The sequence below is a fragment of the Zalophus californianus genome, chromosome 16 (assembly GCF_009762305.2).
Source record: "Zalophus californianus isolate mZalCal1 chromosome 16, mZalCal1.pri.v2, whole genome shotgun sequence".
Classification (NCBI taxonomy): domain Eukaryota; kingdom Metazoa; phylum Chordata; class Mammalia; order Carnivora; family Otariidae; genus Zalophus; species Zalophus californianus.
Window position 1 is genome coordinate 41,312,675 of NC_045610.1, and position 21,332 is coordinate 41,334,006.

At 39.8% G+C, this 21,332-nt stretch overlaps 1 protein-coding gene across 3 annotated transcripts in view; it reads right to left on the minus strand.

Moving 5' to 3' along the window:
• The window catches only part of STAT5B (signal transducer and activator of transcription 5B), a 69,545-nt gene that overhangs the window by 26,837 nt on the left and 21,376 nt on the right, over positions 1–21,332 (minus strand). The gene's annotated exons all lie outside the window — the stretch shown is intronic.

Here is a 21,332-nt window from a genome sequence, read left to right on the forward strand (position 1 = left end):
GCTCCCTGCTCGGCGGAGAGCCTGCTTCTCCCTCTCCCTCTGCCTGCCACTCTGCCTGCCTGTGCTGTCTATCTGTCGAATAAATAGATAAAATCTTTAGAAAAAAAAAGATTTTATTAATTTATTCATGAGAGAAAGAGGGGGGGAGAGAGAGAGAGAGAGAGAGAGAGAGAGAGAAGCAGAGGGAGAAGCAGGCTCCCAAGGAGCAGGGAGCCCAATGTGGGACTCGATCCCAGGACCCTGGGATCATGACCTGAGCCAAAGGCAGATGCTTAACCATCTGAGCCACCCAGGCACCCTGGATTTGGTATTTTGACTAGAAATGGAATAAACGTGCCGTTTTGAAAAAGACCCAGTAAAAGAAAAGTGAAAATATTTAAAACATGAATTGAACCCTATGTATTATTATTGCCAGTTACCTAAGCTGCAATGCTTTACACACGAAGGGCATAGATTTATCTGGAAAAATGCCCCAACTTTCACCTTCTGAGTTACTGCTAAGGAATTTATGAAGCAATCTTCTATTAAATTACAGTATTTAAAAATCTGTCTGACAGGGACCCTTGGGTGGCTCAGTCGGTTAAGCATCTCCCTTTAGCTCAGATCATGATCCCAGGGTCCTGGGATAGAGCCCAGTGTCAGGCTCCCTGATCAGTGGGGAGTCTTCTTCTCCCTCTGCCCCTCCCCGTTTGTGCTTTCTCTTGCTCGCTCTCTCTTGCTCGCTCTGTCTCTCTCAAATATATAAGATCTTGGGATGCCTGGGTGCCTCAGTCAGTGAAGTGTCTGCCTTAGGCTCAGGTCATGATCCCAATGTCTTGGGATCAAGTCCCACATCGGGCTCCCTGCTCAGCAGGGAACCTGCTTCTCCCTCTGCCTGCCACTCCCCTTGCTTGTGCTCTCTCTCTTACAAATAAAATCTTAAAAAAAAAATCTCTCTGATATAAAAACAATACATTCCAGCTAAGAGTTAGAAACAAGAACCATTATATTCCAATAGTAGGTAGGTTTTTTTTTTTTTTTAAAGATTTATTTATTTATTTGAGAGAGAGAGAATGAGAGCGATAGAGAGCACGAGAGGGAAGAGGGTCAGAGGGAGAGGCAGACTCCCTGCCGAGCAGGGAGCCCGATGTGGGACTCGATCCCGGGACTCCAGGATCATGACCTGAGCCGAAGGCAGTCGCTTAACCAACTGAGCCACCCAGGCGCCCAGTAGGTAGGTTTTTAAAACATGCTCTTGATTCTAGAAAAAGTTTTCTAAAACTACCATGATGCCTTCTCAAATTTACCTGAGAATTTTTAATTCAGTCGGCAGAAACTCTCTGGGATCAACCTGATTGTGGCAGCAACATTACTTTCATGTACACAGAGGGTACAAAAACTGAATCTTATTCTAACACTAGGATCCATAATGTAGAATCTGGTGGAAGGCAGGGCTAACTTGAAAACCATCCAAAATGATTTGGCTACTGATTTGCACCAGTCTCTTAACTATGTTACGATTAGGGTCCAGTGAATCATGTCTTGATTTTGTGGACTACCAAAGACTACACATGTGTGTTGGGAAGCAAAAATCCCTTCTGTTAGTTGTAGTTGTCCGATCGTGTAACACTGAGCTATTTATGGGACAAGTCAGTTAGCCAACAATGAGGTATGCGGTGGGTGCCAGTTACCTATTTTAGACTTGTGCAATGCTATAGAACACTTGAACAGTGTACAATTTTATTTACGGCTTTTGGGCATTAAGGCTGGGATCACTGTAAGATCATCCAAAACATCAAATTTCAATGGCTGAGTTTACTAGGAGAGAGGCTTGGCTAAAAGAGCTCTGTCCAGAAGCAATCGCACATTATAACCTAACATCTGGAAGACATTTAATTGTACAATATAATTTTTAATTAAATGAATCATATCTCAAGATTTTGGAAAATTGGAACAGATACAAGGCATGTCTTTTTGGGTAAAAGGTAAAAGGATGGATGGGTGGGTGGAGATGCTTAAGCAATTAAGTGTATGGAAGAGCAATGAAGGAATGAAGAACCTAATTCAGGTATTCATCTCTTTTAGTGGTAAGGAATTGGAAAGAAGTAGGACCTCACCATAGCTGTTTTAATGATTATATGAACAATACCAAAAGATACAAAAATTGTCTTGAATCTTGCATTCATTAACTGAACTGACCCAAGAGACAAAAGAAGGAAAATTGTAGGAAAATGTTTATCTCCTCAGAGACCCCTCAGTCCATGCAAAGAATTGTATTCTGGTCACATTGTAACCTCTTGGTCTACTTGACTTTTCTTCACATCATTTATCACTTCCTGACATTTATCATATATTTGTTTACTGACTTCTCACTAGGGTAAAATCACCATGAACACAATGACTTTGTTTTGTTCACGCTTTCTCTTGGGCCTAGAACAGTGCCTGACACATAAGCATCCTGTAAATTTTTTATTGTTGTTGAATAAGTAAGTGTATACACACAATTTGGTCAAATCCATCAGGTCTTTTCAAAGTTACTATGGAGTATGAAAAGTATATAAGCATATAAATAGGAAATACCAAAGCAAGAAAATGGAACAGATCTTACAATTTGGATAAGTCTGTATTAACAATATTCTATTTGTTCCTTAATAACATATGCCACAGGGCACCTGGGTGGCTCAGTTGTTAAGTGGCTGCCTTTGGCTCAGGTCATGATCCCGGAGTCCTAGGATGGAGCCTTGTGTCCAGGCTGGGCTCCCCCACTCAGCAAGGGGCCTGCTTCTCCCTCTCCCTCTGCTCCTCCCCCCACTCGTGCTCTCTCACTCACTCTCTCAAATAAATAAATAAAATCTTAAAAAAAAATATGCCACAATTTGTAATTTTTCCTTTTAGTTTTTATTAATTTATTTTTGTTTATCTCCCCCCACTGAATTCTAAGTACTCTAAGAGCACATTTATTTACTACTGTGTCCCTAATGCCTAGTACAGTGGCTTACCATGGTAAGTAATCAAAACATACTTGCTAGTGAATAAATACATATTTGGTAAATATTTCACATGTCCTGCTGGTTGAGCATATTACAGGTGTCTAATATTGCTTTAAAAAAGAAGTACTATAGGGGCGCCTGGGTGGCTCAGTTGGTTAAGCGACTGCCTTCGGCTCAGGTCACGATCCCAGGGTCCTGGGATTGAGCCCCGCATCGGGCTCCCTGCTAGGCGGGAAGCCTGCTTCTCCCTCTCCCACTCCCCCCGCTTGTGTTCCCTCTCTCTCTGTCTCTCTCTCTCTCTCTGTCAATTAAATAAATAAAATCTTAAAAAAAAAAAAAAAAGAAGAAGTACTATGGTAATATGCCACATATACGGGGCCCCTAGGTGGCTCAGTTGGTTAAGCATCTGACTCTTGGTTTCAGCTCAGGTCATGATCATATGGGCCATGGGATCAAGCCCCATGACAGGCTCTATGCTCAGTGCACAGTCTGCTTGGGGTTCTCTCTCCCTCTCCTCCTGCCCCTCCCCCAGCTCACGCATGCTCTTTAATAAATGAATCTTAAAAAAAAAAGTCACACTGGGGCGCCTGGGTGGCTCAGTCGTTAAGTGTCTGCCTTCGGCTCAGGTCATGATCCCAGGGTCCTGGGATCAAGCCCCTCATCCGACTCCCTGCTCAGCGGGAAGCCTGCTTCTCCCTCTCCCACTCCCCCTGCTTGTGTTCCCTCTCTCGCTGTGTCTCTCTCTGTCAAATAAATAAATAAAATCTTTAAAAAAAAAAATCACACTATTTTGTCTTAAGTTTTATTAGTTTTTAGTTTTTATCAAAGAGTGGAATGCTGAACTCTTAGAATTTGTCAGAATATGTTTTATGGTCCTAAATATGAACATGTTGTAATAGTTATTTTCTAAAATGCCATTTGAGGAAAGGCAGCTGGTAAATATAAGGTGGTAACCATCTTATTTTGAAAAACACAAATTATTTTAACTTCACTACAAAAAAATACTCTGATAGAGCTGGAAAGTAGATTTTACCTACTAGTAGTCAAAAATGTAAAAAATAAAAAGAGTACAGTAATACAGAATCATTTTACTTTTAAACTAAGAATTATATACATATGGAACATGAAATGAGTTACTGAAATTATCACGTAACGATTGAAAACATGCAATCTGAAGAAAAAAACCACCCCACCCCCATTGCATCAATAGAAGTGAGAACCTAACTAGTACTTTCCCTTGTACATGCCCAAACTCTTCACACCCATTATTAAGCTATGCCTACACCTGGCATGAGCTAGGTCCCCGTCCTTTCTCATTAGTATTTATCCTGCCATTGAATACTACTCCACATATGGAGTAACTGCACCTCTGTCCTCAATACACATTTTCTTTTGCTTATTTACAGGCAGCTCCATCTTCAATGCATGACGTTCTGACAAGGAAGTGGTTTGTATCTTTAGTAGATCTTCACAGGGGCTTCTCTAAAGACTGGGAAATGGATGCACAATCTTATTTTTAGCCAAAGATGAGAACTAGCTGAGTTTTGCTTAGTTGCACTAGTATTCATAAGCATTCCAAACAACCTAAACCAGCCTTGGATGCCAAATGTACTTTCTAAAGCCCAAGGTGCTGAAATCAACCTTATATATCTGGATAAATCCTAGGAGTCTCAAATAAAGCAGACCTTCAGGCACTTGTTCTAAAAAAGCTCCAAATTCTAAGCGTATAGTGTTACAGGTTTATTGAAAACCATAAAAATGAATGTCCACTAACAAATAAATGATAGGAGTGGGTGGGATTTAGGAATATTCTTGTCTCAGTAATAAATACCTTTTTATTAGGTGCTTTCCCCTTTAAAAGTAAAATATAAACCTTTGTCAAGAAAAACATCACTCTAGGGGCGCCTGGGTGGCTCTGCCAGTTAAACATCTAACTTTGGCTCAGGTCATGATCTCAGGGTCCAGGAATCAAGTCCCGCATCAGGCTCCCTGCTCAGCCCCAAGTCTGCTTGCCCCTCTCCCTCTTCCTCTGTTCCTCCTCCTGCTCCCTCTCTTTCTAATAATAAATAAACAAAATCTTAAAAAAAAAAAAAGAAAAAGAAAAACATCTCTTTTTCTGAAGACTTCTAGAACACTGTGGCCAAAGTCATGGCATAAACTGTGGGGGAAGTATAGAGTACATGACAACATCTGATCAACACCATCCAGATTTATAATTTACTATCATTTACTGAATATCTACTATATTATTTATAACACCAAGTGCTTTTATGAATCTACTCATTTAATCCTCACAAAAATACTAGGAGGTAGGCACTATTATTATCCCTATTTTATAGATGAGGAAATCGAGGCTCAACAAATTAAATAGGACTGTAAAATGGTGTAAGTTTGGAAAACAATCTGGCAGTTCTTCAAAAGGCTAAATATGGAGTTATTATATGACCCAGTAGTTCCACTCATAGGTATATGCCTAAGGGAACTGAAAACGTATGTCCACAAAAATGTGTACATGAATGTTCAAAGCAGTTCATTCATGACAGCAAAAAAGTAAAAACAATCCAAATGCCCATCAATGAATGGATGGATAATATGGATATAAACAGAAAAAATAAAATGGATAAAATGGAGTATTATTCAGACATAGAAAGGAATTAAATACTGATATATGCTAAATAAAAGAAGCCAGACACCTTGGGGCACCTGGGTGGCTCAGTCGTTAAGCGTCTGCCTTCGTCTCAGGTCATGATCCCAGGGTCCTGGGATCGAGCCCCGCATCGGGCTCCCTGCTCAGCGGGAAGTCAGCTTCTCCCTCTCCCACTCCCCTGCTTGTGTTCCTGCTCTCACTATCTCTCTCTCTGTCAAATAAATAAATAAAATCTTAAAAAAAAAAAAAGCCAGACACAAAAAGCAGTGTATGGTAAATTCCATTATATGAAATGTCCAGAATAGGCAAACCCATAGACACAAAGTAGGCTGGTGCAATAATGGGGACTGACTCTTAATAAATACGGGTTTCTTTGGGGGTGAAAAATTTGTTCCAGGTCCCATCCTACTGAAGCACTGTCTGCATTGGATCTGGGCAGTCCACCACTCTATCAGGAGGTCTCTGTCCTGAGGACTTTATGGTGGTTGTCATATTATTTTTTGCGTTCTTCTATATGTTTGTTATATTTCATAATTTTAAAAAAGAAAAGAATAAAATTAGAATAAGAAATCTAATATGGCAAGGCTCTGATTTGGGCAAAGGCTTAGGATAGTTGGCAAATGAAATAGAAGATAGATAAACATTGCTTCTGGTCAGAAAAGTCTAAGGCAAGGAACCAGGATTCAAAACTGTTAACCATATCAGCACCATTTAATGACTGCAGACTTTGGACACATTATAAAGAGCAAGTTCCTTGGTTATGTTTACTGCCCTACTGTCAATACCAACATTATTTACATAGATTCAGTGCTAGTGGTTACCTAGTAATAGGAACTTGGAAGGACAGAAAAATATTAAATAGCAATAATAATGGATTAAGACTTTGCTCATATTAAAACTGGCCTAACATCAAGTAAGAAGGTTTGAGTAAAACTATCCTATCTAGAAGTAGGTCAAAACCAGAGCCATCTGCTCTTTAAAAAAAAAAAAAATCTCTAAACACTACTTTATAAGCAATCAGAAAGGCAATTCTCTAACAAAATCAGATTATTAAACAGATGGGAAGAGAACAGAAAGAATGAAAGTATTTGGCTCACAAAGAAACAAACAAGGAAAAATTTGCTCAGGCAACACCGAGATGATAATATTCTGGGAAGACAATCAGTCATAAATCTTCACGTCACAGCCAAGTCATTACATACTACTTTGGGAAGGAGAGAGAGAGGGAAGGGGGGGTGGGGAGAGGGAGAAGTGGAGGGAAAAGAGAGAGAGGGGAGGAAGGGAGCTATCTGCTAAATACACAGATCAAGTGTTAGTGGATTATCATATATTTAAAACTCTCACCTAAATATAAGATATCTTAGCCAAAAACACAATCTCAAAAATAGAATAGACTCAGACAAGGATCATCATAGCCACTAAAACCACTGGGTGGTACTTGCTGGGGAACAGGATACTCACACATTCTCAGAGTATTACCTCACATATTACTTATTATTCATAAAGGGAAAAAGGTGTATTTTTGGTGGAAAAGCTGATGAACAACACCTTAACCAAATAATCAAACATCCCCAATCATGGAACAAAGTGACATTACAGTAGTCCCCCCTTATCTGTGGGGCATATGTTCCAAGACTCCTCAGTGGATACCTGAAAACGCAGATAGTACCAAACCCTATACAGTATGTTTCTCCTACACATACATTCCAATTATAAAGTTTAATTTATATATTAATGTAATTTAAGAGATTACAGTAAGGGATTAAGAGATTAAAAACAATAGCTAAAAATAAAATTGAACAATTTTAACAATGTACATAATAAAAGATATATGAATGTGATCTCTTTCGCTCTCTAAATATCTTACTGTACCGCACTCATCCATCCTGTGATGGTAATGCCTATATGACGAGATGAGCCGAGGTGAATGATGTAGGCATTGTGATTCAGCGTTAGGCTACTATTAACCTTCTGATGATATGTCAGAAGGACCGTGGGTAACTGAAACCCCAGAAAGTGAAACTGCGGATAAGGGGGGACTTGTTGCATATGCCTCCGAATGTGATCTACTGAAAAGAATACACAAACTAAATGTTTCACCTCTACTCATGGAAAAATCAGACAAATCCAAATCATAAGACTCTTATGAAAAACAGAAAAACGTGGAACTATTCTAGATTAAAGGAGACTAAAGAGACACAATAACTACCTAGAGTATAATTTAAAAAATAAAACAAACTACATCTCTAAAGGACATTACTGGGACAATTAGAAATTAAAATCTTAAATTCAAATGAAATTTAAATACAGCCTACATACCGGATATTGCGTCAATGTTAAATTTCTTGAGACTGATAATGGCATTAAGGTTATAAAGGACTGTTCTTAGTAGCTACAAACTCAAGTATTTAAGGGTAAAAAAAGGTCATGATGGCTCCAACTCGCTTTCAAAGGAAAGAGAGAGGCAGAGGTGGTGGTAGGGAGGGTGATAAAGCAAAGGTAACAACTGTTAATAACTGGTCAATGTAGACAAGGTCTACATGAGCATTCCTTGAATTGAATCCTTTCAATTTTTCAGCAATTTAAAAGTTTTTCAAAATCAAAATCAAGGGCAAAAATTGCAAAAAAGAAAAACGAACAAACAAAAACAGTAAGAGTAGAGGTTTGAGTCCCATCTTGAAATTGTCCCTGGCAGTCCATAAAAATCTTGACTTCTCAGACCTTGTGCTGAAGCTGGTAGGACACTGTTATAACAATTGGGCTCCCTCATGCCATGTGGGCCTGCAGCTTGAATACACGTGCATTAGAATTATCTCTGTGTGGAAATCCATTAAGGAACTTGAACAACCCATCTGGGAAGAAGCTACATCAATACCATTTTCCAGATAATGAAAACCTTTGCTATAGCCCACAAATAATGACCATCTGTATTATGGAAAAGTAAGAAATGATCTGAGACTGCCATGGAGCCCTATGTTAGCCTCAGAATTTCTAATGAAAGTTCATATCTGGGCCCATTTTATACTGTTAATCAAGACCAACTCATCCTAGGGGCGTCTGGGTGGCTCAGTTGGTTAAGCAACTGCCTTCAGCTCAGGTCACGATCCTGGAGTCCCTGGATGAGTCCTGCATCGGCCTCCCTGCTCAGCAGGTAGTATGCTTCTCCCTCTGACCCTCCCCCCTCTCATGTACTCTCTCTCTCTCTCACATTCTCTCTCTTTCAAATAAATAAATAAAATCTTAAAAAAAAAAAAGATGAACTCATCCTAGAATGTGGCTTTTGTAGTTTGAATCCTTTAGTTCAGGAAATAAAAATTCCTCAGCCACTGCAATATACTGAGTCTCTGTACCATTTAGATGAAAGATAATCCCTTCCTTCTTGTTTTGATTTTATTTTTTTAAAGATTTTATTTATTTGACAGAGAGAGACACAGCGAGAGAGGGAACACAAGCCGGCGGAGTGGGAGAGGGAGAAGCAGGCTTCCCGCCGAGCAGGGAGCCCGATGCGGGGCTCAATCCCAGGACTCTGGGATCATGACCTGAGACGAAGGCAGACGCTTAACAACTGAGCCATCCAGACGCCCTTCTTGTTTTGATTTTTAAAAAAGGCAAGTTATTAATAAATCTGCATATGTTCCCAATATTTTCCTCATTCAAGTTCACAGCTTCCCTCTTGCCATTGAGAATTACAGTATTAAGTTTTCACTTAGCGGGGACGTCTGGGTGGCTCAGTCGGTTAAGCGGCTGACTTCGGCTCAGGTCATGATCCCAGAGTCCTCGGATCCAACCCCACGTCAGGCTCCCTGCTCCACAGGGAGCCTGCTTCTCCCTCCCTCTGCCTGCCACTACCCCTGCCTGTGCTCTGTCAAATAAATAAATAAACTCTAAAAAAAAAAAAAAAGTTTTCACTTAGCAAAATTTGCTTTGAAGAGCCCCTTGCACTAGGTCAACTCCCAGGGACAACCATTAGTTAGATCGTATAATATACAATAGTAAGAAACTAGAAACAACCTAAATCCAAAACAGGAGAATGGTTAAACTGTAACATATTAATCTGATGGAATATTGTGCAACAATTTAAATGAAATATAAAGGCAATACTGAAATATAAGGCCATGTAGACACATTTTTAAAAAATATAAAGAAAAGGGGGCGCCTGGGTGGCTCAGTTGGTTAAGCGACTGCCTTCGGCTCAGGTCATGATCCTGGAGTCCCGGGATCGAGTCCCACATCGGGCTCCCTACTCAGCGGGGAGTCTGCTTCTCCCTCTGACCCTCTTCCCTCTCGTGCTCTCTATCTCTCATTCTCTCTCTCTCAAATAAATAAATAAAATCTTTAAAAATATATATATAAAAAAATAAAATAAAAAATATAAAGAAAAGAATGTTAAATGAAAGGTGTACAGAGTATGTATGCTAGAGGACAAATAACAGAGAAAGGTCAAAGAGAACTATAAACAGTTGTTCCACTTAGGGGAAGGCATTTTGGTATTTTTTTATAGTTTTTGACTTACTAAATTTTGTTTAAAATGTAAAATTTGAAATATAAATTTAATGATCATGAGCAATTGGTACTACTCATCCCACAGGACGGTTCCATAAAGGGACATGCAAAAGACACAGAAACAAATATTTCCCACAAGACAATATCCAGGTTACGGCATTTTCTTACAACTTAGGTAGTCTTGATTTATGTATGGCATGAAATAGTAAAAAAAATTCAGAAGCATAATTTTTTTTAAAGAAGTACAGGGGCACCTGGGTAGCTAAGTCATTAAGCATCTGCCTTTGGCTCAGGTCATGATCCCAGGGTCCTGGGATCGAGCCCCGCATGGAGCCCTCTGTCAGGCTCCCTGCTCAGAGGGAAACCTGCTTCTCCCTCAGTCCGCCTGCTTGTGTTCCCATTCTCACTGTCTCTCTCTGTCAAATGGATAAATAAAATCTTTTTAAAAAGTACAATTCTATCACTTTCTTTTTTTAAAGATTTTAAAATTTATTTTTGTGAGAGCGAGAGCATGTGCATGGGGGGGTCAGAGGGAGAAGCAGACTCCCTGCTGAGCAGGGAGCCCAATGTAGGACTCTATCCCAGGACCCTGGGATCATGACCTGAGCCAAAGGCAGATGTTTAACAGACTGAGCCACTTAGGCACCCCAATTCTATCACTTTCAAATATGTGTTTTCAAATAGTAGTTCATACTATTAATGGCTAAGATCAATTTGTAATTTTGTCATCTATTTATATTTCATTTAAATCCCTTAAAATGCCTTGCATTCAGTAACTGTTCATCTTATTCTTGTTTAATAAACCCTTCTTTAGAAGTTGTATAAAAGTAAATGGCACAAAAATATACTTTGAAGTATTTTTCTGAAGTTCAGAAGAAACAAAAAAGTGTGTTTGTGGAGAGCAGAAGAAAAAAATGAACAAAACTTTGGTAATTTTTGAACTTGAGGGATGAATTTATAGATATTCATTATATACTATTTTCTTATTTTGTGTGTGTTTGAAAATGTTCATACCGAAAGTTCAGAATACCAATAGGGGTTAAAAAAAAAAAAAGGGTAAACCATAACTTAGACCAGGTTAAAGATTAGTGATCTCAGGGGTAACAGAGTTTGAATTTAGGAGGTTTTAGTGACTTCTAAAAGAAACGTGGAAAATAGAAAAGAAAAAAAAGGGGAAAGTCATATTTCAAGACAAGAAATAATACATACTTAGGTTCATATTTGGTTCTTTTTTCATCCTTGATATGACTAACTGTCCCTGCAAACTTGTACCAATTGTAAACAGAATGAAATACACAGAAAAACACTCACAGCAGCACAAGAATTGCTTTTCAAAACTATACTTCCTTTATCCCTAATGACGCACCTGAACGCAACCAGCCCAGGTAAAGGCCCTTTACCTTTACCTGTTCAAAGGTAACAATTCAAGGCCACAGAAGATTATAGTTAGAAGATCAGATCCCGGAGGGCCTTAGCCATTGGTTCCTCACTCTGCTCCTAGGCCAATAGAACTGGGGGAAAGTCCTCCTGTTATGTTGATACTGACTGACTTTGTGCCAAGAACCTATACCCAAAGCCTAAGCAAGGTTTGCACTCCCTGTGGGATTCTTCACTATCTCAGGAAGGTTGAACAGATCGGACCAGTTTCCAAGAACAGAAAGGAAAAACTGTAGGGAAATCTTGCTAAGGAAACCCTGAGATAATTCTCCCTACGCTACTCTGTATCTTTTCTGCACATCAACACTAATGCTCACCCAACAACCTTTATTATCAACAGTAAATACTAGGAGAGAAACCAATAATACATTGGAAAAGCACACCTATCAGTGAGCCCCAACTAAATGGAGAACACAGTATTCTGCTCTTTCCATGTAACTGTGTTCTCTGCATTTACCAATTATCATAATCGACTTTATTTTTGCTTACAGTTACTTGAATATAAATCATTTCAAAAAATAAAAAATGAACCTAAATAGGTTTTGGTTAAAACAATGGAAGACTAAAATCCTCTCTCTAAGAGAGAGCCATCCCGGGGTGCCTGGGTGGCTCAGTTGTTGGGCGTCTGCCTTCGGCTCAGGTCACGGTCCCAGGGTCCTGGGATAGAGCCCCACATCAGGCTCCCTGCTCCGCGGGAAGCCTGCTTCTCCCTCTCCCACTCCCCCTGCTTGTGTTCCCTCTCTTGCTGCGTCTCTCTCTGTCAAATAAATAAAATCTTTAAAAAAAAAGAGAGAGCCATCCCATCACCTGGTTCTTTTGTTACTCACTGGCTGATACTCCACTTGTGAAGCCCAACTGCAGCTTTCGTGAAAATAATGTCAATGTGTGGGGTGTAATACTCACTGTGTTTCAGTAAAACAAGTCCTGTAGAAAAGATGGTCCAACAATGGGTAGCAGGTATATTAAGAAGCTAATTCTGAGGGGCGCCGAGGTGGCTCAGTCGTTAAGCATCTGCCTTCGGCTCAGGTCATGATCCCAGGGTCCTGGGATCGAGCCCCACATTGGGCTCCAGCCCCACATTGGGCTCCAGGCCTGCTTCTCCCTCTCCCACTCCCCCTGCTTGTGTTCCCTCTCTCGCTGGGTCTCTCTCTGTCAAATAGATAAATAAATAAAATCTAAAAAAAAAAAAAAAAAAGGCTAATTCTGAGATGAAATGACATTTTTACAAAAGATTTTATTTATTTTTTTGAGAAAGAAAGAGAGAGCACGAGCGGGGGTGGGGGCGAGGAAGAGGGAGAAGCAAGGCTCCCCGCTGAGCAGGGAGCCCAATATGGGGCTCAATCCCAGGACCCCAAGACGCTTAACCAACTGAGCCACCTAGGTGCCCATGAAAGGACATTTAAATAAAAGTTCACGTCTTAGAAAATCAAAATGTCTGGCCTCTCAGGAAAAAAAAGGTTGCCCAGGTAAGAGGCACTACTGACACCAAGACATTTAACATTGAGATGAATTAAAATTATGCACAAAGTAACTGTCCACGTTTACCACAGCATTAACACTGGGACTCTGCAATACAATACAAATACTTTTGCTAAAACAAACTACTTTTTCTAGAAACACGGTCTTCCTTGCTACATATTGACTAGGATATCTACACAACTTAGCACTGTGAACTTGAATGCTTGTTCCTACACCACAGAACAGAGGCAGTGAAAGACTCCTGCCTCTTAACTAACAGCTTGTGCCCCAAGACATCAGCCAGGATAACGGTGCGTATGTTCTTTCACAGGCTGCACTGTTACAGGAAGAAGCAAAGAGCAGCGATTTCCTTCCAAAAGGTCAGCTGCCTCAGACAGACCAAACAGAAAGCAGTTAATTCTTGCCAACTTCCCCTCCTGCTTCTGCAGCTAGTACGCAAGAGCATTTGGTTTCCAGTAAAGCTCCAGAGAAAAACAAAGCAAGTGTGAGACCCAGAACTGAGGCAATCTAAAGTATCTCACTTGACAATAAGATCACATGGAGCTACACTTTTTCAATGGCAATGGAACTTTTAAGAGCTACCAGATTTAATGAGGCTTAAATATGAGGAAAAGAACAGAATTGGAACCAACCCAGATTTTATACTAGTGCTCCAGAGTTCACCTAAAAATAAAATGGTATTTTGGCTATAATAAATGTGACAACATATGAGGTTCCCAGTTGATTGATACAAAAATAAATCTTTAGCCTTCCTCTTCTCAAACTAAAGTCCTATTAGTCGTCAAACATGCTAAGACACTGGCCAGATTCAATGCTGACAATCAGTAGCATAAACAAGTGAGCATACAATGATTATATAGTTTCTTAGATCAGACATGGAAAAAGGACTATATGACTAATAACAAAAAGGAGAAGAGAATAGAAAATAAGATTTAAATTCTTCTTTAGGTAGTGACCCTGAATAGTTATGGAATAATACTGAAGATCTCCCACCCCCCAAAGAAACAACACAGCATTCTCACATAGACTTTGTTAAATTAAGCAAGCATCCATACATTCAATCTTTCTAGAGGCAACAAAATTAGTCCTTTTGAGTATAAAAGTAAAGGAGAAGGAAGGAAAAATGAAGACTTTTTAAAAAAAGATTTTATTTATTGGGGCACCTGGGTGGCTCAGTCATTGGGCATCTGCCTTTGGCTCAGGTCACGATCCCAGGATCCTGGGATCAAGCCCCACATCGGGCTCCCTGCTCGGCAGGAAGCCTGCTTCTCCCTCTCCCACGCCCCCTGCTTGTGTTCCTGCTCTTGCTGTGTCTCTGTCAAATAAATAAATAAAATCTTTTTTTATTTTTTTAAGATATTTATAAAATCTTTTTTATTTTTTATTTTTTTAATAATTTTATTATGTTAATCACCATATATTACATCATTAGTTTTTGTTTATTTTATTTTTTAAGATTTTATTTATAAAATCTTTATTTTTTATTTTATTTTTAAGATTTTATTTATAAATAAAATTTATAAATAAAATCTTTTTTATTTTTTTAAGATTTTATTTATTTATTTGACAGAGAGAGACACAGCGAGAGCAGGAACACAAGTAGGGGGAGTGGGAGAAGGAGAAGCAGGCTTCCCGCCGAGCAGGGAGCCCGATGTGGGGCTCGATCCCAGGACCCCGGGATCGTGATCTGAGCCGAAGGCAGATGCCCAACGACTAAGCCACCCAGGTGCCCCAAAATGAAGACTTTTTAAGTTTTCTCAACAGATGGATTTCTGGCGTAGCTACCTATATACAACTTAAAAGAAAATGTGATGGGTCCTTCGGAAGGGCTCCTACAGCATGTCATAGGGCTCTGTGTGGTTTCTACCTCTTTAGTTTCAGGTTGTGGTGGCAATGGAGACAGGAGGCTTTTTCTGAGACAAGCTCTTGTTCTAAAGATTCTAGGCTTTGATGATGGAGAGTATGTAACCCACTCTTGAGAATACCTTGCTTGAAACGAAGACAGTTTGAGGTTTAAGGAAAAACTTATTAGTTTATTACAAATGCTAAATTAACTGCTGCTACCCAACTAGAAAATGTTTCATGTTGGAAACAAAATAAACTATTAAATTTCCAAGCCTTTCCTATACTTAATCATCAAACCTTAAATAATAAGAAAGGAATTTGCATGGGAAAGGAGAAAAAGAGGGTACAAACCATAGTAGGAGTAATAAGAGTAATGCTAGTAATGGTAAACATTTAAGGAGCTCTTACTACATTATGCACTGTTGTATGCACGTTATATGCTTCCTCAGTTAATCCTCATGACAAATCTATCAGGCAGCACAATTATTATCCCCCTTCTAATAGATGACGAAACAGGTTTAAGAGTTAGGGAATTTGCCTGAAGTCCTGCAGCAAGTAAGTGAAGGAGCTGGGATGAGCACATAGGCTGGCCACCTCCAGGGTTCATGCTCTCAAAGACCCCTCACCTAATTCCTGACATGATATTTGTAACTCAAGACTGCTTTATGATAAAAGCTACAAAGTGAATTAACACAAAGTACAACTCACAAATAGATATGAAAAATTATTTGACAATCCAAAAATATTTTAAGTGGGACTCCCCTCTCCTAAAGGTCAGAGATCATCCAGATGACCAACCTTCGAACACAATCAAAGGAAGCCAGTCATATTAGGTGTTTGGTGGCTCACCTTCACTCCTCTAAATCAATCAGAAATCAGCTAAATGCTTTAGATTGTAAAAGGGAGTGGGAGGAGAATAACGAGAACTGTTCTGGAGGTGGTTAACTTTCCAATGAGGCCAAAACCTAGATCCTGACCACCTGTGGTCAGAATTAGCACTGTGACATTTCCTATAAGCAGCAGAATGGTTACATTTGTTATATTTGTTCCTGAATTCCTTATTGGGTTTCCCTTAGATACACTACTATCCATCACCAATATTTCACCAGAGATCATTCTAAACTTAGGTTTTTCTGCTGGCAGAAAACATTTCTTATTAAAGAGACAATATCATTAATACAAATGAGACAACTAGTGAAATGTTCTGGGGGTAAGATAGGTTCTTAAAAGCTACTTAAGTCAGTTATCTCAATATAACTGTTCACCTTACATCAATAACTAAGTATCAGCTTGCCTAACACTGATGTGCATATTTAGTTACAGACAAGGTGTAAATGATAAATTCCTGAGATAACTGATACACCCTAATATGACAAATATAGAAATAATTATGTTACTGTGCACAATGCAGAATAAATATTAATCAAATATTAGGAGATCATGTGGGTTCACTAAGCCATGCCACTAAGTAGTAGTTACTCTAATGTGGAAGACAACTTCTGAATTTAATAGTGCTGTGCAACATATCAAGGGAAAATTTGGGACAAGGACACTGGGCAATTCCATACTCTCATGAAAGGTGCCTCATACAATCTTTAATATCTCTAGCTAAAAAAAGAACATAAGGGCGCCTGGGTGGCTCAGTTGGTTAAGCGACTGCCTCCGGCTCAGGTCATGATCCTGGAGTCCCGGGATCGAGTCCCGCATCGGGCTCCCTGCTCAGCGGGGAGTCTGCTTCTCCCTCTGACCCTCTTCCCTCTTGTGCTCTCTATCTCTCATTCTCTCTCAAATAAATAAATGAAATCTTAAAAAGAACACAATACTTGTATCCCATGCCTTTTATCATTCTGATCATCCCATTTGGTTTTTTTCTTTAAATTTTCTATTGTTATGTTAATCACCACACATTACATCATTAGTTTTTGGTGTAGGGTTCCATGATTCATTGTTTGTGCATAACACCCAGTACTCCATGCAGAACGTGCCCTCTTTAATACCCATCACCAGGCTAACCCATCCCCCCACACCCCTCCCTTCTAGAACCCTCAGTTTGTTTTTCAGAGTCCATTGTCTCTCATGGTTTGTCTCCCCCTCCAGTTTCCTCCCCTTCATTCTTCCCCTCCTGCTATCTTCTTCTTTTTTCTTAACATATATTGCATTATTTGTTTCAGAGGTACAGATCTGTGATTCAACAGCCTTGCACAATTCACAGCGCTCACCATAGCACATACCTTCCCCAATGTCTATCACCCAGCCACCCCATCCCTCCCACCCCACCCCCACTCCAGCAACCCTCAGTTTGTTTCCTGAGATTAAGAATTCCTCATATCAGGGCGCCTGAGTGGCTCAGTTGGTTAAGCAGCTGCCTTCGGCTCAGGTCATGATCCTGGAGTCCCGCGTCGGGCTCCCTGCTCAGCGGGGAGTCTGCTTCTCCCTCTGACCCTCCCCCCTCTCACGTACTCTCTCTCTCTCATTCTCTCTCTCAAATAAACAAATAAAATCTTTTAAAAAAAAAGAATTCCTCATATCAGTGAGATCATATGATACATGTCTTTCTCTGATTGACTTATTTCGCTCAGCATAACACCCTCTAGTTCCATCCACGTCATTGCAAATGGCAAGATCTCATTCCTTTTGATGGCTGCATAATATTCCATTGTATATATATACCACATCTTCTTTATCCGCTCATCTGTCAACAGACATCTTGGCTCTTTCCACAGTTTAGCTATTGTGGACATTGCTGCTATAAACATCGGGGTGCATGTACCCCTTCGGATCCTGACATTTGTATCTTTGGGCTAAATACCCAGTAGTGAATTGCTGGGTCGTAGGGTAGCTCTATTTTCAACTGTTTGAGGAACCTCCATACTGTTTTCCAGAGTGGCTGCACCAGCTTGCATTCCCACCAACAGTGTAGGAGGGTTCCCCTTTCTCCGCATCCCCGCCAACATCTGTCGTTTCCTGACTTGTTAATTTTAGCCATTCTGACTGGTGTGAGGTGGTATCTCATTGAGGTTTGGATTTGGATTTCCCTGATGCCGAGCGATGTTGAGCACTTTTTCATGTGTCTGTTGGCCATTTGGATGTCTTCTTTGGAAAAATGTCTGTTCATGTCTTCTGCCCACTTCTTGATTGGATTATTTGTTCTTTGGGTGTTGAGTTTGATAAGTTCTTTCTGATCATCCCATTTGTTTTAAGATTTATTTATTTATTTTGGGGGGGAATGGGGGAGAGAGGAGGAGGGAGAGAAAATCTGAAGCAAACTGCACTGAGCGCATAGTCAAATACGGGGCTCGATCTCACAACCCAAACTGAAACCAAGAGTTGAACACTCAACTGACTGTGACACCCAGGAGGCCCCTGAACATCCCATTTTTAAAAGATGGAATGCTTTACCTCTCTGGAATTAGAATTTATACTACACTCTGGGCATAAGAACCAAAGCAATTTTGAGTTATCTGTTGCTCAACTACTAGACTAGAAGTTATCCCAGGGCAGGCACCATTTCTTATTCATTTTGATTTCCTCAACACAGTACTTGATATATGGTATGTAATCAATAATTGGGTGTTAAATTAAATATAATTTTGGTAGACCTCCATGTTACAAAAAGAACCTAAACTGGGGAAAACTAATGGTAGGTCAGTTATTCTCTTCAAGATGTTATTTTTGACACTGGAAGTCATTAACTTGAATCCTTATTACAGGAATAATGGGACTGAATCACACTTTATACAAACTGTGACGGAGGTTTTGACTCATCATTGGTGCTAATCAAGACAAATATAATTGCAATGTTCCATTCCATAAACATCATGACAAGTTTGTAAAATAGAGCTAACACCTCATTGCAGCAATTTCAAAGAGGAAAATTACATGAAATACGATGGTGTTAATACAAGCTGAAATTCCAAAGTAAGCTTCTCCTTTATGCAAACTAAACTGTTTCTTTCCTTTAATTATGTCTCAAGAAAGAAGCTGAGTATAAACGGAAAGCACAACATTTATCAACAATTCACTCCTTCAGTTACCATGCATACTACCAAATACAATCCAGAAAGATTTATTATTGTGCCAAAACAAGATGATGAGGTTCTACATTCAGAATGTAGATTAACGTTAGAAGGATGACTCAGGACTAATGACATTGGTCTGATAGACACTGAACCTATTTTTTAATCTCCTGAGAGTTCTTCAACCATGGGACCGAATGCCAACTCAGGAAGATATTTCAGTAAATACAGCCACCTTTGACTACAGACTATTTTTTATTTGAGATGTCATTCCATGAAGCAAAGTAAATTTAGTAAGTGAAAATACAGTCTTGAATTGCTATGGATGTCCCCTACCCCTGCCAAAAATGACAAGCTGCTTGCTCAAAAGCTGTCACTAATTAGCAGCTGCTGCTGTAAAGAAAACCAAAGTAAGTGCCAATAAAAGCATACTGAACTGCAAGAGGGCCCTATGACAAGGAATGGAAGATGCAAGAATCTATTTGTGACCCGTAAACTTTATAAATACTGGCAATCTAAATTTGGAAGAAGTGGAGGCAGGGCAATAATGGCAATATATATCCATTCATATTTAAACAAGGACTGGAATATTCTTCTAACATTCTGAAAGTCATATAAATCCCAGAATACTGAGGTTACTGAATTCCATGACAACTATTTCCACCTTTCTAACAGAAATCAATCTTGGTTTTGAGTAATTTCTCATTGTCAATACTTCTGTCTCCGGCACCTGGCTGGGTCAGTCAGTACAGCACACAACTCTTGGTCTCAGAGCTATGAGTTCAAGACCCACATTGGGTGTAGAGATTTCTTAAAAACAAAATCTTAGGGGTGCCTGGGTGGCTCAGTTGTTGGCGTCTGCCTTCGGCTCAGGTCATGGTCCCAGGGTCCTGGGATCGAGCCCCGCATCGGGCTCCCTGCTCGGCGGGAAGCCTGCTTCTCCCTCTCCCACTCCCCGTGCTTGTGTTCCCTCTCTCGCTGTGTCTCTGTCAGATAAATAAAATCTTTAAAAAAAAAAATCTTAAAAAAGTAAATAATAAAAAATGCCTTTCATATTCTAATGGCTTCGGCCCAAACTCCTATAGTTGTGAACCTAACTGGTGACCTTTCATTTTACAGGGTGAGACAATGAAGTCAAGGATAGCAGAAATCATCTGCCCAGTGTCACTGAGCAAGGGATACACTGGTAGAAAACCTCTTTCCTGGCCCTATGTTTAATGTTCTGATTAAGAGGCTCTAAAATAGTCCATAGATTAAGATCCTGCTTGAAATCTAAATTGCATTGGTCGCTTTTCAAATCATTCTCCAAGGCTTTCCGCCTTACCCATCAGCTCTCACAGTATATTTGTTTTTTCTCTCAACAAGTTAGTTTCTGTCCTTTAAAAAAATTAGGGATATTTCTTCCTTCAGTTTAGTTCTCTTACTCTTTCTCCCTATCCTTCCAGGTAGCCTGACAGAGAGCCGTGACTATTTTATTTATATTTGGGCCATAGGGTCTGCTTGTCTCTGTAGCAACTATTCAGAAAAATGAAAATGAAAAAGAAGGAAGGAAGGAAGAAAAGGGAGGGGAGGGGAGGAAAGAAGGAAGGAAGGAAGGGAAGGAAAGGAGGGATGAAGGGATAGATTGGAAAAAGAAGGAAAAGAAAGGAAAGGGAGAGAAGGACAAGGAAGATATAATGAGAGAAGAAAATAGAAAAGAAACAAGTTATGAGCATAATTTCTTAATGAAGCTGCAATCAAAACCTCCTCTCTTGCAGTTGTTGTCCCTTATGTAGAGTTTGCCTTAGTGTCTGTATAAACAATTACAACAATGTACCAGTAATTTTCCAGTTCATCATCAGGCTAAAAGAAGGAGAACAATTTGCTTTATGGAACATGGAGAAAGACTAATCTCTGTTATTACTGTCAGTGCAGGTTTATCAGCAAGACCTGGAGGAGATAAGCCTACAGACATAAAGATTAGGAATCACATTTTCAAAGCCTTAATAACCCCCTAGTGGTATGCAACAAGCTGCTGAATTAACTCGTCTTTGGATACTTATTTTGTATGCATCACTGGCTAGGTCTAGGTACAGAGCAAAAACTAAAAAATCTGGGGAAAGAAAAGAAAAAAGAACCAGACACAAAGGGACAAATGTTGCAGGATTCCACTTATATGGGGCACCTAGAGTAGTCAAACTTCTAGAAAGTAGAATGGTGGTTGCCAGAGGCTGGAGGAGAGGGGAGTGGGGAACTACTGTTTGATGCATAGAGTTTCAGTGTGGGAAGATGAAACAGTTCTGGAGATAAATGGTGACAGTTGCCCGAAAATGTCAATGTACTTAATGGAACGGCACTGGTTAAACTGGTACATTTATCATATACACACACATTTTTTAATGGGGAATAAAAAGCCAGTTCTCACCTAGTGAACACACATTTCTTCCAGGTCTAACT